The sequence below is a fragment of the Pogona vitticeps genome, chromosome 5 (genome assembly GCF_051106095.1).
Source record: "Pogona vitticeps strain Pit_001003342236 chromosome 5, PviZW2.1, whole genome shotgun sequence".
Lineage (NCBI taxonomy): Eukaryota > Metazoa > Chordata > Lepidosauria > Squamata > Agamidae > Pogona > Pogona vitticeps.
This window is the reverse complement of record NC_135787.1, coordinates 77,532,811-77,548,657: the sequence shown is the minus strand read 5'-3', so window position 1 is coordinate 77,548,657 and position 15,847 is coordinate 77,532,811.

Sequence of the window (15,847 nt, the reverse complement as noted above, 5' to 3'; positions counted from 1 at the left end):
ACCGTCAATACAGCAACAACAGCTCACCAAATGATATCATATCAGCAGCCCAAATAGCTTGTTGCTCAGTGTAATAAATGTCGGTTTACATAACAGTATTTCATTTCCTTCTTAACACAGTCCCAGATATTTTAGCGGTGGTGTAAGACGATCTGAACTTTGCTAACAAAATATGTCTCTCTTGGGCACCTAATAACCATGTGGTGTTGTTTGATCTCATTCCAAATTGTGTCTCCCCTGGGTTGTTGTTCCAAATGTACATCTTCTCGGCATCTATTGGCAGTCTGTGCTGAGCACTTGATCTCTCTCCATTAGTATATCCCTCCTGGGGGAGCTGAATCTTCAGAAGTACAGTTTGAAAAGATGCTCTAAGAATGTTGATAATGGAGAGTGGAGTCATTGAGATGTAAGACAATACTGGAAACTAGTAGGATATGGGCACCAGAAAGAGAGAGAGAGAGAGAAAGAATGAGAGAGAGAGAGAGAGAGAGAGAGAGAGAGAATTGTAATGAGCAGACTCTGGCAGCAATCCGCAAGAGGTAATTGATCGAAAGAAATTTTGTAGTAGCCAAATTCTGTTGGTCTCTTAACCATGACTTAGGCACAACAATTTACACCACTGGTTGTTGTGATGCATATATAAAAAACAGAAACTAAAACTATTTCACACCTTCTTAATCATCATCATTAATATTATCTAGCCCATTTCAAAGTTTTACACTGTTCATAAAGTCCCCTCAAGCTTTGACTGCCATTGTAGAACAGAGCCAACACAGTGATGATGAGCAAAATTCACCCTGTGGGTTACATGCTGTCCTCAGGGGCATTTTTCAGCCTCTAAAATTCTTGTAAGACCATTCAGTCTGCCACATATACACTATTTAAAACAACACGTTCAGAATCTCCTATTGTACATTCTATGAGCATGAGAGGACAATTTTGTCATGTTTTGAGAGGTCCTCAGCATTCCTGCTGCCCCATATCCCCAAATTATTATTTTTTAAGAAAATTGGCCACTAGGGAACTTTTTCCATTAAAACAAATCTTTTTTAAAAAATAAACCTATTTTTATTTCTGAGAAACTCATTGCACCAATACTGCATTAAGGTAAAGGTAAAGGTTCCCCTTGACATTTAGTCCAGTCATGTCTGACTCTAGGGGGCTCATCCCCATTTCCAAGCTGTAGAACCAGCGTTTGTCCATAGAGAGTTTCCGTGGTCACGTGGCCAGTGCGACTAGACACAGAATGCCGTTACCTTCCCACCATGGTGTTACCTATTCATCTACTCACATTTTTACATGCTTTCAAACTGCTAGGTTGGCGAGGAGCAGGGACAAGTGATGGGAGTACACTCCATCGTGTTGATTCGGTCTTACGACCGCAGGTCTTCCAACCGACCTTGCAGCACAGAGGCTTTTGCAGTTTAACCCACAGCGTTACCATGTCCTCCAATACTGCATTACTTTAAAATTAAAAATGAGGAACATGCAAATTAAGGAATATGGCCTTTGAGCTGTCAAAAATTCTGAAAAGTGTCCCACCAAAATCACCCACCCCTAAAATATGTGAAGTACATTTTTCCAAGACAGTTATCTTCCAGCAAAATATGCCTCCTCCTCCTCCTCTTCCTCCATCTTTCCTTTTTGCAAGACAGAACCAGAATGAAGCATTTATGTCATGGAATTCCCTGCCTCATCCTTCCACACCTTCACTAAAGTTCACCACAGCCAACACACTATTGTCATGATGGTTCTACTACTGAATGTTCTGAAGGTAGCAGAAATAGCTAGGGGAAAAAATGAAAATGGCAGTCCGGTGTCAATTTCTCAGTTTCTGCTTCTATAATGTGCAGCACAATTTACCTTGCACATCATCAAGATGCTCTGTTTTAACATGCTTACCTCGTTACACTGATCAATGTTGCTTGAAAATGCAGAACGTAATGGCAAGTTGTGAATATTCCACATTATGGTAGAGGGAGTAGAGATTTAAACATGGGACTAATATTTATAGCTGCAATCTCATATTTCTTACAATTAGCAACTCCAGCTTCACCGTACAAAATTAAGATTATTTTCTCTTTTTTAGAAACAAACTTTGCTTCATTAATTCCTGCAGAATTACAATGTATGGCAAAGGTTTTTCATTTCAATGTTATTACTATAGCTGGCATTATCTTTAAGTGGTCTGTCTTTCCCGAGGCATTTCTGGAACTAACTCAATGATTTAGTATGTCAGGATAATTCACAAACAGTCTTCTAATGATCTGTCTGGATTCTAATTGGTTCTAACAGTGCAATAACATACCTGATTTCATGGGCAATTCTTTCTATATGGATATTGGGGAGCAAAGGCATGATAAAATTGTACAAAGAAATGTTGGCAAGTAACTTCTTCCTATTTGTTTTATTTGTCTTTAAAAATCAAGAGGTCATCTGATGAAGTCTTGTAATTGTCTACAATATACTGAAAAATGAAAAGAATTCAAATAAAAGCGATTCACACATGGATCAATTAGCACAGTGGTTCCCAATTTTTTTGACTTGTGGTTCCCTTTACTTACTGGCCACTGACCATGGCTCCCTAGTACAGTTGGACTGTCATATCCATTGGAACAGTACTTGTGGTTTCACTTGCCTACTGCCAAAAAATATTAATAAATAAAAATACAGTAATAAACAACTGAACAGAAACACCCATATGAATACAACTTTCCAAGGTGTATTACCAGGACTGGCCACTAGATGGAATCAGAGGATATACAGGTGGCTTAATGGAGCATGGGATCAAACTCAGATGATGAGCAGAATCTTCGCTGCAGTACTGCAGTTTAACCACTGCATCATAATATTCCACGTTCATAAATCTGAAGTTTTTTGAAGACCTGAATTTTCTGGAAGACAGAGTGAAATTGTCCAGATGGACCTTATTTATCAGGAAGTTGTAACAGGAAGGTACTACCAGTAAGGAAGATCTGGTTTCATTTAGCTCTCATTGCATGTTACATGGGAAGAGTACAGGACAGACAAATCTTTTGGATGTGTTTTTGTATAGTTTCTCATTTTTCCAATGACACCAGTTGGTGATTTTCTTGAAGTCCATCTCAAAATCTGTATGCAATTGGATTCTCATTGTCCCTAATATATTCATTTAAATTCATTTTTGCTTAATTCATGGCTTTTTGCAAGCCATTTTCGGGAATTTCTATCTGGCATTCTCACTAATGTATGTATTTTTCTCTCCTTTGTTCAAATACAATCATCTTCTGAAATGTTTTCATTCGCCAATGAAACCATGGAGTAACATTCATATATTAACATTCATATATTAAATAAATACACTTGTGTTTTCATTTTTTACGTGTGTGTGTGTGTGTGTGTGTGTGTGTGTGTGTGTGTGTGTGTGTGTGTGTGTGTGTGTGTGTGTGTGAGAGAGAGAGAGAGAGAGAGAGAGAGAGAGAGAGAGATTTTGAAAAGAAAATGCAAAAGTGAGGTTTCACATTGTATGGCTCCTATAACCTGTGCCTGTTAGGAGCCTCACAGCTTCACTTTTTAACAGCTGCCATTTCTGACTGTTCTTCAAAAGCAGTCCCAGTTAGAAGACATGAAAGTGATATATGAGGATGGGAAAATGTATTTGATAGGATTATATCTGTTTAGCAAGACTAAACTATTATAGTCTGCAGAGTAAGCCCTGTGCGATGGAAGATGCCAATCTTTGAATTATATAGGATTAATTCCTATGCTTAATTGCAAGTAAAATTTACCTGCAGTTTCTTTTTTATTTTGTTTTGACATTGCATGGATTCTTGAAATGTGTCTCCTCTATAATTTAGCCATAGAGATGGTCTAAGTTACCAATTTCAACTTCTTCCACCTTTGAATTTTGTGACTGTATAACTATAGGTCAAATATGAAATGAAACAAAATTCTCACTCTAAAATTATCCATTGCCCTTGTCTTCTTTTTATTTCAAATGATGGTTATGAGCAAAGGGATGCTATCTGCCCTTCTTCTGCTATAGATTCAGGATAATTAGTCAGAAAAGTAAATAATGTACTATTCAACAACAGTAGTAGCATTAATTACGAATTTTGTATCTTTGTGGTGTTGAATGTTACCTCTAATTTCAGTGGAAGTTTCAGGTCTGTTAAATACAAACTCATGATAAACCCTTATGTGGAGAACTCTTATAAGCTATTATTTTCAAAAAAAAAAAAAAAAAAATAAAAGAGGGGGAGTTTATAGTGAATAGACGAAGTATCTTTCACATACTTTGCCATTGGCCCTGTTTTCAGAGTAAGAGCACTAAGGAGCTCTGGACTGAAAAAGAGCAAATAATATTTTTTGTGATGTAGGGGTTTAATACGTTTGATTAGCCAGGAAGGATACATGGAGAACAGTTGTTTGGTGAATTTCAAGGATTGAAACAAAGCTGGAGGGGTAGGAAGGCACAATGAGCAGTAAATAATGCCCACCTTTTGGAGATGATTATAAATGGAAGGTGTCTGTGGCAGAGCAACACCAGTAAGAACTGTCTGTGTTATAACTTTGCTGAAGGCAAGTCAAGAATAAATAAATGGAGGGGAAAATACAGGGTTTAAAAACAAACTAAAACAAAACACCGTATTGTATTTTCTTTGTTTCTTATTCTTGCTTGTTATTCTGCGCTGTTCCAAGTGTAGACAATAGGAAGTCTAGTTACTCTATTTCCCCCCTGCTTATTTGTTGACTTGGTGTGCCAAATAAATAAATATATCAGCCAACTGGAGATCTAGTGTTCTGCAATGCCTTGCAGCTTTTTCCCCCACTGGAAAACAAAGCAATGGCAAAGTCATTCATCTCCTGTTGTTCTTTTTGTTCCAGTAAATTAATCAACAAAATCACTTGTCAATTAACTGGCTATAGGTAGGAACTCAGAAACAGTCCAGCTAGGTGGCTCACCTCGGCTTTCTTGCAGGGTTATTGTAACACAACAGTGCACTGTAATGAGAGATTATGACTTAATGGGTCACTGTCAGTTGACTTCTCAATGAAGAAAGGAGGTCATGAAAGTTTTTCTTTTAGAAAAATCATCTACATGGAAGTTTACTTTCACTTGATTAAATGGTTTTAGGGAGACAACTATCCAATTGGTCCTGTTCAAGTCCTGTTCAGACACACACACACACACACACACACACACACACACACACACACACACACACACACACACACACACACACACACTTCTCATTCTCAGTTTCACCCACACTGTGTAAATATTCTCTCAATTTGCTCCACATATCACTGAGACCCTTTTATCCTTCTCCTGTAGATTGCTGTAGAGCTACAGTCCTTGCGGACTGGGGCTAATTGGCAAGAAGCCAGAAACATATGTAGTTCTTATACCAAGGAGAGTTTTTAATAACCCATAGTGCTTGGGAACAGTCCACCTAGCAATCAATTGAGCTAATTTCCATGAAAGGTGATACAGGCTTGGTGTCTCCACACATTTGCAGGATGTGAAGGCAGGAAAAGAAAGAAGTTCAAGGCCACTAAGTGCACTTCATGCCTGAGTGGAGACTTGAATCTGGATCTCTCAAAAGTCTGCCGAACGCATTTGGCAGCTGCACACACTGGGTCTTGTTAGGTACCTCTCAGCAATCATTTTAACACTGACCCATAATGACCACTCAGATATGTTCATATCTCTCTCTTATAAAAATGTTGACCTTATGTTCAAACAAACAACTTGCCTATTTGAGGAATTTATGATATATTCTGATCACGTCATCCAAGGAATCTGGTGATCTGGGCCACCAATGGAATTTTTTTTCCTGTGACCCCATACTTCCCAACCTCATCTTCTCCACTGTTGCCTCTCTATGTCCTCTGTTGGCACAAAGATACTGCTAAGAGCTGCTGCAAGGAGTTTCAGCACTCCCTGTTCCTGCCCTGTGGATCTTGCCCTTTCTGATTTCTGATTTGGACTTTTCTGTCTCTATGCAGAGCAAAACCACTTGGTGCTTCAGAGCTTCCATATGCTGCTGCTTCTGTGACGCCCTGTCAGTTTACCATTGTGACTTTGCTGCCTTCAGGCAGACAGTGGTCCTAGGATTCACTTCTGGCTCAGCTTGGTCCCAGAAAATGCGTTACCTTTTCTACAATGACTCAGACTGCCTGCCTTTGATTTCAGGGGACATAATGTATTTAAAATACATGATGCAGAGAGAGAGAGAATGAATAAGTCAGCATTGGAAAACCATTTGTGGTAGAAAGCTGCAAAATGTTTATAATGTCTCTTCCTTCCAGTGCAAATGATTTACTATCAGGATTCCAGTTTAAATGCATCACTTAAGAGCAGAGATGGACAACATTAATGAATGTGCAGGCTAATTTTTTTGCCTCCATCCTATCAAAATTGCCAGGATATGCAAAAAGTGGAACTGACTAAGAGCCACCTACCAGTCTCCCATTTCAGGTGGAAGCCTGTGACCTGTTTCAAAGGTGAATCAATTCTCCTGGTGGATTTCCAGAGGAAATTCACCTTTTTTCCCCCCAGGAAACGACTAAAGGAGGGACTGCAAAAACAATGTTTGAGGCCACATGTGGTCCCAAGGCTAAAGATAATGCCACTGCTCAACAATAATCCAACCCATGCACAAGCTGGTAATTTTGTTTGCAAATATGCAAATAACCTTCTAGGGGTTGGCTATAGATACTCAAGGGAGAACAACCACAGAATCTATTTTCGATACAATTGTTACAGTGCCATTAAAGTGTAAGGAATGTGTTGAACATAAAGGGGAAGAACCATTTAGGTTGGTTGATTGTTTGTTTGGTATTATGGATTCATTAAGATGTATTTGCGAAGGCTTTAAGATGTCTTTAGGAATGGCCTCATTAAGGAATGGCCTCCTGATTTCATCATTGACCAGTTATGGTCATATACAGCTTATTTTTGGTGCTGTGAAGCCTACTACAATTGATTTCACCATGCAAAAAAGCCAGCAGATGGGAACTGCTACAGACCCAATTTATTGCAAAAAGGTAGAATAGGATAAATTGAGACATTATAAAAGCGCCTGGTTTCCTTCCTTGTAAGGGTGACTTCATGACCTCAAGATTTCCTCTGCCTGGCAGCAAAGAGACACAGAGCCTTCAATATTCTAAAAATGCAAACCTGAGCAGTTTTTCACAAGGCAATCATAACTTATAGCTTAGATTTTTCATTTTTTTAAAAAATATGGGTCACCTATCCAGTTGACCTTCTAGTTTTTGCCTGAATGAAGAACATTTCTCCTGCTTGGAGAACCATTATTTCTCCTCTAGCAGTGTTTTCATTTATCACAATTCTTGATGTCTTTTAAAAAAAAAACCTTCTGCATCCTTTATGCTGCTTAAATTTAAAATTTCTTCATTTTTATAGAACAATCTATAGTACATATCTTTTTAAAAGCTTAATTAAATGTTTCTTTTTGCTCACTGGCAACTTGGCTCTTAAGAAAGGAGGTATATTTGACAGAGTCAGAAGATATAGAGTAAAATCCATGAACAGCTGTTATCTGGACCAGGAAGCTTCAGAAAAAAATGGAAATAAAATCCTTGATATTTATTCTAATGAACTGACTTTCATGATATTTGATTGTCTTTTTCCATTAATACCCTTGTAGTCTTTCAATCTAGTTATGCCCTTGAAAATTTTATTGCAGTAAGATGAGAAGATGAAACTTTTTCTGTAATAAAAGTTTCACACACATACATACATACACATGTAAGACCAATGTAGAAAAAAAGCCTGCCAATTGCAGAGTTCTGTTGGACAAACACTATAAGTTTCTTTAAACATATTGATGTCCCAAGTTGAGCGAGGCAGACAGATGGGGGAGAGACAGTGAAAGCTCTGTAAGATCCACTGAAGGGGGTGGGCAGGAGGGGGTGGAAAGAAAGATAGAGAGAGAAAGCTCCCCGTTCCTTTTTATTTTTTCTTTGTCCAAGAATGGCACCCTGGGGAAGATCCTGTCACTACGTTTTATAGGCCAGGTGGTTTATAACTGAAGGAAAGTACCAGATAGATTTTTAAAATGCCTTTTCTTCTGTATTATGTGAATACTTTCAGTGGGGAAATCAACAGGGGTCCCAAATATCAACTTTACAAGTGCCTTAATTGGTTTCAATATAGCTGGTTCTTAAAGAACTCCAAGGCATTTTTCTCCTCAAACTTTTCTACCCTAGACTTTGATTATTGTTAGAGTGGTGGAGAAAAGAGCGTTTTTATAGAGAAAAGTTTTGATTTTGGGGTTTTTTAAAGCAATTCTATCTCTTGATCAACCAATTGATCTGTCTGTCTGTCTGTCTGTCTGTCTGTCTGTCTGTCTGTCTGTCTGTCTGTCTGTCTGTCTGTCTGTCTCTCTCTCTCTCTCTCTCTCTCTCTCTCTATCTATCTATCTATCTATCTATCTATCTATCTATCTATCTATCTATCTATCTATCTATCTATCATGTGATTTCCACATTCTTAAAGGGCTCTGTGCATGGAATTTATTTCATTTTGTCTTCACAGTATGCCTGTATGATATGTTTGGCTAGGATGTCAGAAACTGGTCGAAATTACCTAGGAGATTCATAGATCTTCAATGATAACGTATTATAACAGCTACCAATCAAGTGTGTTTGAATTGGGTGTTCTAATTTTCTTTGCCAGCAAACTGTGTGTGTTTTTTTTTTTTTTTTTTTTTTGCTTTACTGTTATCCAAACAAAGTAAGCCTTTTGACTTGACACATTTGCATGGATGTTTATTTGAAATGTGTTAGGATGTTTGGATGGCTGGATAGCTCAGTAAGCTGAGTACCTGGCTGTAGAACCAGTTGGATTCCCTACTGTGCCTTCTGGGAGATGACCCAGCCTCTGCAGTCTGGGGCAAGTTACATAGTCCCACAGTGGTCCCAGAGGAAGGGAGAGGTAAAAACAACTTTTGTGTAGGAAACCCTGAAAAATGTTGTCATAAATCAAAATAAACTTGATAACACATTATTACTATTACTATTACTATTACTATTACTATTACTATTACTATTGCTGTTGTTGTTGTTGTTGCTGTTGTTATTGTTATTATTATAGTGTTCAATATGCCATGATTCTGTAGAGTTGAACATGAATGATTTATATGAAATTTTGGACCCATGTTTAGAATCCTAGATGAAGATCCTGATGAGGGATTTGTGCTTTATAGTTTAGAAGTAATCAATTCACAGTCTCGTGCAAAATGTCTAAAATATTATACGGAAAAGGAGGGGGCAACAATTGTAACTATCTCATTGGACTCTGCCTGGCCTATCCTGTAGATACCAGCAGGTATACATCCAGATCATACTCTCTTCTATACATTCTAATCTTATGGTGCAAAATATGTGGTATGGGAAAATGAGATACATTGGTTTCTAATGCATATAAGCTCCTATCAAACAGTGATGTCAGACATGTGACCACTGGTTTTCCTGGGGAGGTGAGGCTAGTTAACAGCGTGTATATGTGTGATAATCAAGGTGTGACTGGGTATTGATTCTTAGAGTGTCCTCTCTTATTTGCAAGTGATGAAATCAGAGCTTTTTGCTGAATATTTTCTAGAATGGAGCAGAACTCTCAGTTTGGTGAGAAATTATTGAAAAATAGAACTATCTTCTGAGAAATTTTTTATGAGTTAATTGTGTATTGTCACTATAGTGTTAGTCAAATGGTAACAAATGAAGGTGTTGGGGAATAAGAAAAAGATTATACCTTTGACGTTGGCACTGTGACTAGCCCAAATTTGATGCAAGGATTTAAGATAAGAGAGGCAAATCCAGAGACACAGCAAGGTAAACTAGGGAGAATTCTCTAACCTCTGTGTGAGATCTCATCTCCAGCACAAGACCAAAAATATCAAGTGTATTTGCTTTGTTGTAGTGCAGCAATTTGTGCAAAAATATATCTAAGCAAAAGGTGGAAACAGTCTTAGGAATATGCAAAATATTCCTGAAACCACCAATAAAAAAATCTTACCTCCTCACAGTGAAGAGGGGGAAAATACTTTGTTTCATTTACAGTGTGAGGATGAAACAAGTCAGACTCCATGCCAGAGATTAGAAAATGAAGTGACTTGAGTGCCTTCCAGAAAAAATAGGAAGAGCAGAATTCTTTTCCTCTTCCCCACCCCTTCTGTTTATGGACTGGGGTGAAAGCAGGACACTGTTACTGGAATTTCAGCAGCCAAAAATGTGCCCAAGAGCAATAAAGTGGCATTTTTGCTTCATGAAAGATTGAGAACAAAACCCACAAGATTCTAGAAGGTCTAGCTAGACACTACTGAGTCTTTCTTTTATTTAGTGATAACTACATTGGTAGCTGGATTTGACATTGTGCTGAAACTGAATATGATGCCGAACAGGCAATTGCATTTTTTTTAAGTATCTTGTAGTGCCCCACCCAGAAATGCAACAACAAAATAAATACAATTTTGTTTTTCTCAATAAAAACAACGTGTTTGTGTATGTCTCTGTGTTTCTCACTTAAGACTACAAAAATCAGCTCCCATGGGAATCCAAGTTCTGAGTCTGTCTGTGGGGGGGTCACAAACAGGAAAACAGCAGGAGAGTCAGATCTTCATCTTTAAAGATCTTCATCTTTAGAGAAGTGGGAAGAGGATTTGGAAACATCTCAGAGGAAGGAAAGATCTCAGCAGGTCTCTGTTAGTTCTAAGAACGTTATCACTTGGGTCAGCCAAGGCCAAAGGAATCTGCACCTCCCGGAATAATTATTCCCAGCTCCCAGAAATCAAGATGCTCGAAAGGGATTTGAAGCACCCACCTCTTGTACTGGCAAAGCAGGATAGAAAGTCTCCCTTAACGAATTGGAAGGAACATGGCAGAGCCCTTAGCTTTCCTTCTGTAATATTAAAATATTGTGGGGATTCAGTGTGATTCCCCACACTGAGTGACTGGGTAATTTTTTCCACAGTATGTCTATTGTTTGGGGTGGGTGGAATGTGGTAGATACAACATTGTTCCTAGCTATAAGGGAAATCATTTGGACAACAGATTTACAGTAGGTTTCCTGCTGAGTCATTTCGTTTTTAGTAGTATTTTTGAAGCCTAGGTTAATTCAAACAGATTCTCAGCAGGTAAAGGTAAATAGGTTGTAATTGAAGCAGTCCGGGAGGCATGTGACACCTCAGCAGGAGGTAAATAGGCTGCAATAAAGAGCAATTAAGGGCAATTGAGGTACTTGCAGAATCACCAGAGGCAAGAGAGTAGTCAGACAGTCTGTGATCAGGGCAACAGAGATCAGAAAGGCGAAAAAATCAAGTTCAAGTCCGAAATGAGAAGGTAGATCAATAATTTTGAAGAGCTCTGAATGAGAGGTTCCAACTCCATAGGCGGAAAAATGGAACTGGGGCTTTAGCGGGCAGAGCATGCACTGTACAGGGCAACCTAAACTTTGTTACTTTTTCCCTATAGCTCTGGAAGATTCCGAGAGGACCAGCGCAGGTGCTGTAGAGCTTTTCCTGCTATTGCTTTACTTTACTTATAACACTTACTGGGTCCATGAAGAATAATAGGAGCAACTTTGGAAACACTGACAGGGACCAATGCTCCAAGATGCCTTGCCTGTGTCCAACCAGATGCCTGTAGAAAACCCAACAGCATCCTCCTTTGAATGAGTCCCTTAATCACTCATCTTCTGTCCCATCACTGTGTACCTGGCAGTTCCTTTCTTTCAGGGATTTATAGTCTAATGTCTGGGTTCTTCCTATTGAACAAGGCCGTCTTCTACGTGGTTTCTCACTCATTGAATAAAATTGTCTAAAAAACATAGGTTGCTGTGGTGTCCGTGAAACAAATTCAATTTCTTGCTTCCAATTGGTTCAAATGATATAAGTCTTATTCACAGGAATAGTCCCATTGGCAATAGCAATTTAGGTTATGTTCTCATTTTTGATGGAAGAACATTGTGATATCGAAATATCTCTTGGGTTTACAGTGCCAGTACAAGTATGAGAAAAGACATATATATTACCCTTTCCAGGACTGTTGGAATGCACACTGGAGCTGACAGTTACATTCAAAATCTGTGCTGTTACATATTCCATGGGGTAACATAATGCCGTATCAGCTAACTGCTGCCTTCTAATTATTTTTAGCAATATGTATAAGTCAGTTCCCAGCATTTTCAGTAATCTGTGATATGGATTGTACTTCTACTTGTATTAAAGTGAACAAATTAGACTGTACAGCTTCAATAAAAGAGTAATCTGAATAATATTCAATATATACATTAATAGTGTATATAATAGTTTTGCCTGAAGCAATAGGAACCAATATAGATGTAAGTATTAGATATATGGAAGAAAAAATACTTCAGCTTGTTTTGTTGAAATAAAATGTAACATATAAAATCATTTGTCTGTGAAAACAATGCCCTATTACATGGATTGCTGCCTTGTCGTGGCGAAGGGGCTTGAGTAACTCAGAGAAACTATGGGCTACGCCGTGCAGGGACACCCAAGACGGACAGGACATAGTGGAGAGTTCCGACTAAACGCAATCCACCTGGAGTAGGAAATGGCAAGCCACTCCAGTATCTTTGCCAAGAACGCCCCATGATCAGAAACAAAAGTCTAAAAGATATGACGCTGGAAGATGGGCCCCTCAGGTCGGAAGGCGTCCAACATGCTACTGAGGAAGAGTGGAGGACAAGTACAAGTAGCTCCAGAGCTAATGAAGTGGTTGGGCCAAAGCCGAAAGGACGCTCAGCTGTGGACGTGCCTGGAAGTGAAAGGAAAATCCAATGCTGCAAAGAAAAATACTGCATAGGAACCTGGAATGTAAGATCTATGAACATTGGGAAGCTGGAGGTGGTCAAACAGGAGATGGCAAGAATAAACATCGACATCCTGGGCATCAGTGAACTAAAATGGACAGGAATGGGCGAATTCAGCTCAGATGATTATCATATCTACTACTGTGGACAAGAATCCCGTAGAAGGAATGGAGTAGCCTTCATAGTCAACAAAAGAGTGGGAAAAGCTGTAATGGGATACAATCTCAAAAATGATAGAATGATGTCAATACGAATCCAAGGCAGACCATTCAACATCACAATAATCCAAGTTTATGCACCAACCAGCATTGCTGAGGAGACTGAAATTGAACAATTCTATGAAGATTTACAACACCTTCTAGAACTGACACCAAAGAAAGATGTTCTTCTCATTCTAGGGGACTGGAATGCTAAAGTAGGGAGCCAAGAGATAAAAGGAACAACAGGGAAGTTTGGCCTTGGAGTTCAGAACGAAGCAGGACAAAGGCTAATAGAGTTTTGTCAAGAGAATAAGCTGGTCATCACAAACACCCTTTTCCAACAACACAAGAGGCGACTCTATACATGGAAATCACCAGATGGGCAATATCGAAATCAGATTGATTATATTCTCTGCAGCCAAAGATGGAGAAGCTCTATACAGTCAGCAAAAACAAGACCTGGAGCTGACTGCGGTTCTGATCATCAGCTTCTCATAGCAAAATTCAAGCTTAGACTGAAGAGATTAGGAAAAACCACTGGGCCACTCAGGTATAATCTAAACCAAATCCCTTATGAATACACAGTGGAAGTAAAGAACAGATTTAAGGAACTAGATTTGGTGGACAGAGTGCCTGAAGAACTTTGGATAGAGGCTCGTAACATTGTCCAGGAGGCAGCAACGAAAACCATCCCAAAGAAAAGGAAATGCAAGAAAGCAAAGTGGCTGTCCAACGAGGCCTTAGAAATAGCAGAGAGGAGAAGGGAAGCAAAATGCAAGGGAGATAGGGAAAGTTACAGAAACTTGAATTCAGACTTCCAAAGAATAGCAAGGAGAGACAAGAGGGCCTTCTTAAATGAACAATGCAAAGAAATAGAGGAAGATAACAGAAAAGGAAAGACCAGAGATCTGTTCAGGAAAATTGGACATATTAGAGGAACATTTTGCGCAAAGATGAACATGATAAAAGACAAAAATGGGAGGGACCTAACAGAAGCAGAAGACATCAAGAAGAGGTGGCAAGAATACACAGAGGAATTATATCAGAAAGATGTGGATATCCCGGACAACCCAGACAATGTAGTTGCTGACCTTGAGCCAGACATCCTGGAGAGCGAAGTCAAGTGGGCCTTAGAAAGCCTGGCTAACAACAAGGCCAGTGGAGGTGATGGCATTCCAGTTGAACTATTTAAAATCTTGAAAGATGATGCTGTTAAGGTGCTACATTCAATATGCCAGCAAGTTTGGAAAACTCAGCAGTGGCCAGAGGATTGGAAAAGATCAGTCTACATCCCAATCCCAAAGAAAGGCAGTGCCAAAGAATGCTCCAACTACCGTACAATTGCACTCATTTCGCACGCTAGCAAGGTTATGCTCAAAATCCTTCAAGGTAGGCTTCAGCAGTATGTGGACCGAGAACTCCCAGAAGTACAAGCTGGATTCCGAAGAGGCAGAGGAACTCGAGACCAAATTGCTAACTGGCGCTGGATTATGGAGAAAGCCAGAGAGTTCCAGAAAAATATCTACTTCTGCTTCATTGACTATGCGAAAGCCTTTGACTGTGTGGACCACAGCAAACTATGGCAAGTTCTTAAAGAAATGGGAGTGCCTGACCACTTTATCTGTCTCCTGAGAAACCTATATGTGGGACAGGAAGCAACAGTTAGAACTGGTCATGGAACAACTGAGTGGTTCAAAATTGGGAAAGGAGTACGGCAAGGCTGTATATTGTCCCCCAGCTTATTTAACTTATATGCAGAATACATCATGCGGAAGGCTGGACTGGAAGAAACCCAAGCCGGAATTAAGATTGCCGGAAGAAATATCAACAACCTCCGATATGCAGATGATACCACTCTGATGGCAGAAAGTGAGGAGGAATTAAAGAACCTTGTAATGAGAGTGAAAGAGGAGAGTGCAAAAAACGGTCTGAAACTCAACATCAAAAAAACTAAGATCATGGCCACTGGTCCCATCACCTCCTGGGAAATAGAAGGGGAAGATATGGAGGCAGTGTCAAATTTTATCTTCCTGGGCTCCATGATCACTGCAGATGGAGACAGCAGCCCTGAAATTAAAAGGCGCCTTCTTCTTGGGAGGAAAGCGATGACAAATCTGGACAGCATCTTGAAAAGCAGAGACATCACCTTGCCAACAAAAGTCCGAATAGTCAAAGCTATGGTTTTTCCTGTCGTGATGTATGGAAGTGAGAGCTGGACCATAAAGAAAGCAGACCGCCGAAGAATTGATGCCTTTGAATTGTGGTGCTGGAGGAGGCTCTTGAGAATCCCCTGGACTGCAAAGAGAACAAACCTATCAATTCTAAAGGAAATCAACCCTGAGTGCTCACTGGAAGGACAGATCCTGAAGCTGAGGCTCCAGTACTTTGGCCATCTAATGAGAAGAAAAGACTCCCTGGAAAAGACCCTGATGTTGGGAAAGTGTGATGGCAAGAGGAGAAGGGGACGACCGAGGATGAGATGGCTGGACAGTGTCTGCGAAGCAACCAACATGAACCTGACACAACTCCGGGAGGCAGTAGAAGACAGGAGGGCCTGGCGTGCTCTGGTCCATGGGGTCACGAAGAGTCGGACACGACTAAACGACTAAACACAACACATTACATGCTTCCACATTTCACGAGTAATCCTAAGTTCCATGTTCTGACATTATACACTGAAATCAGAGGTTATATTAGCCAACATTTTATTTAGTTTCTTGACTTTACAGGTACCAACAAGATGAAAAACAAAGACAACACATCATGAAGAATAAAACCTCCGTGTTCTAAACACATTCAATCCATT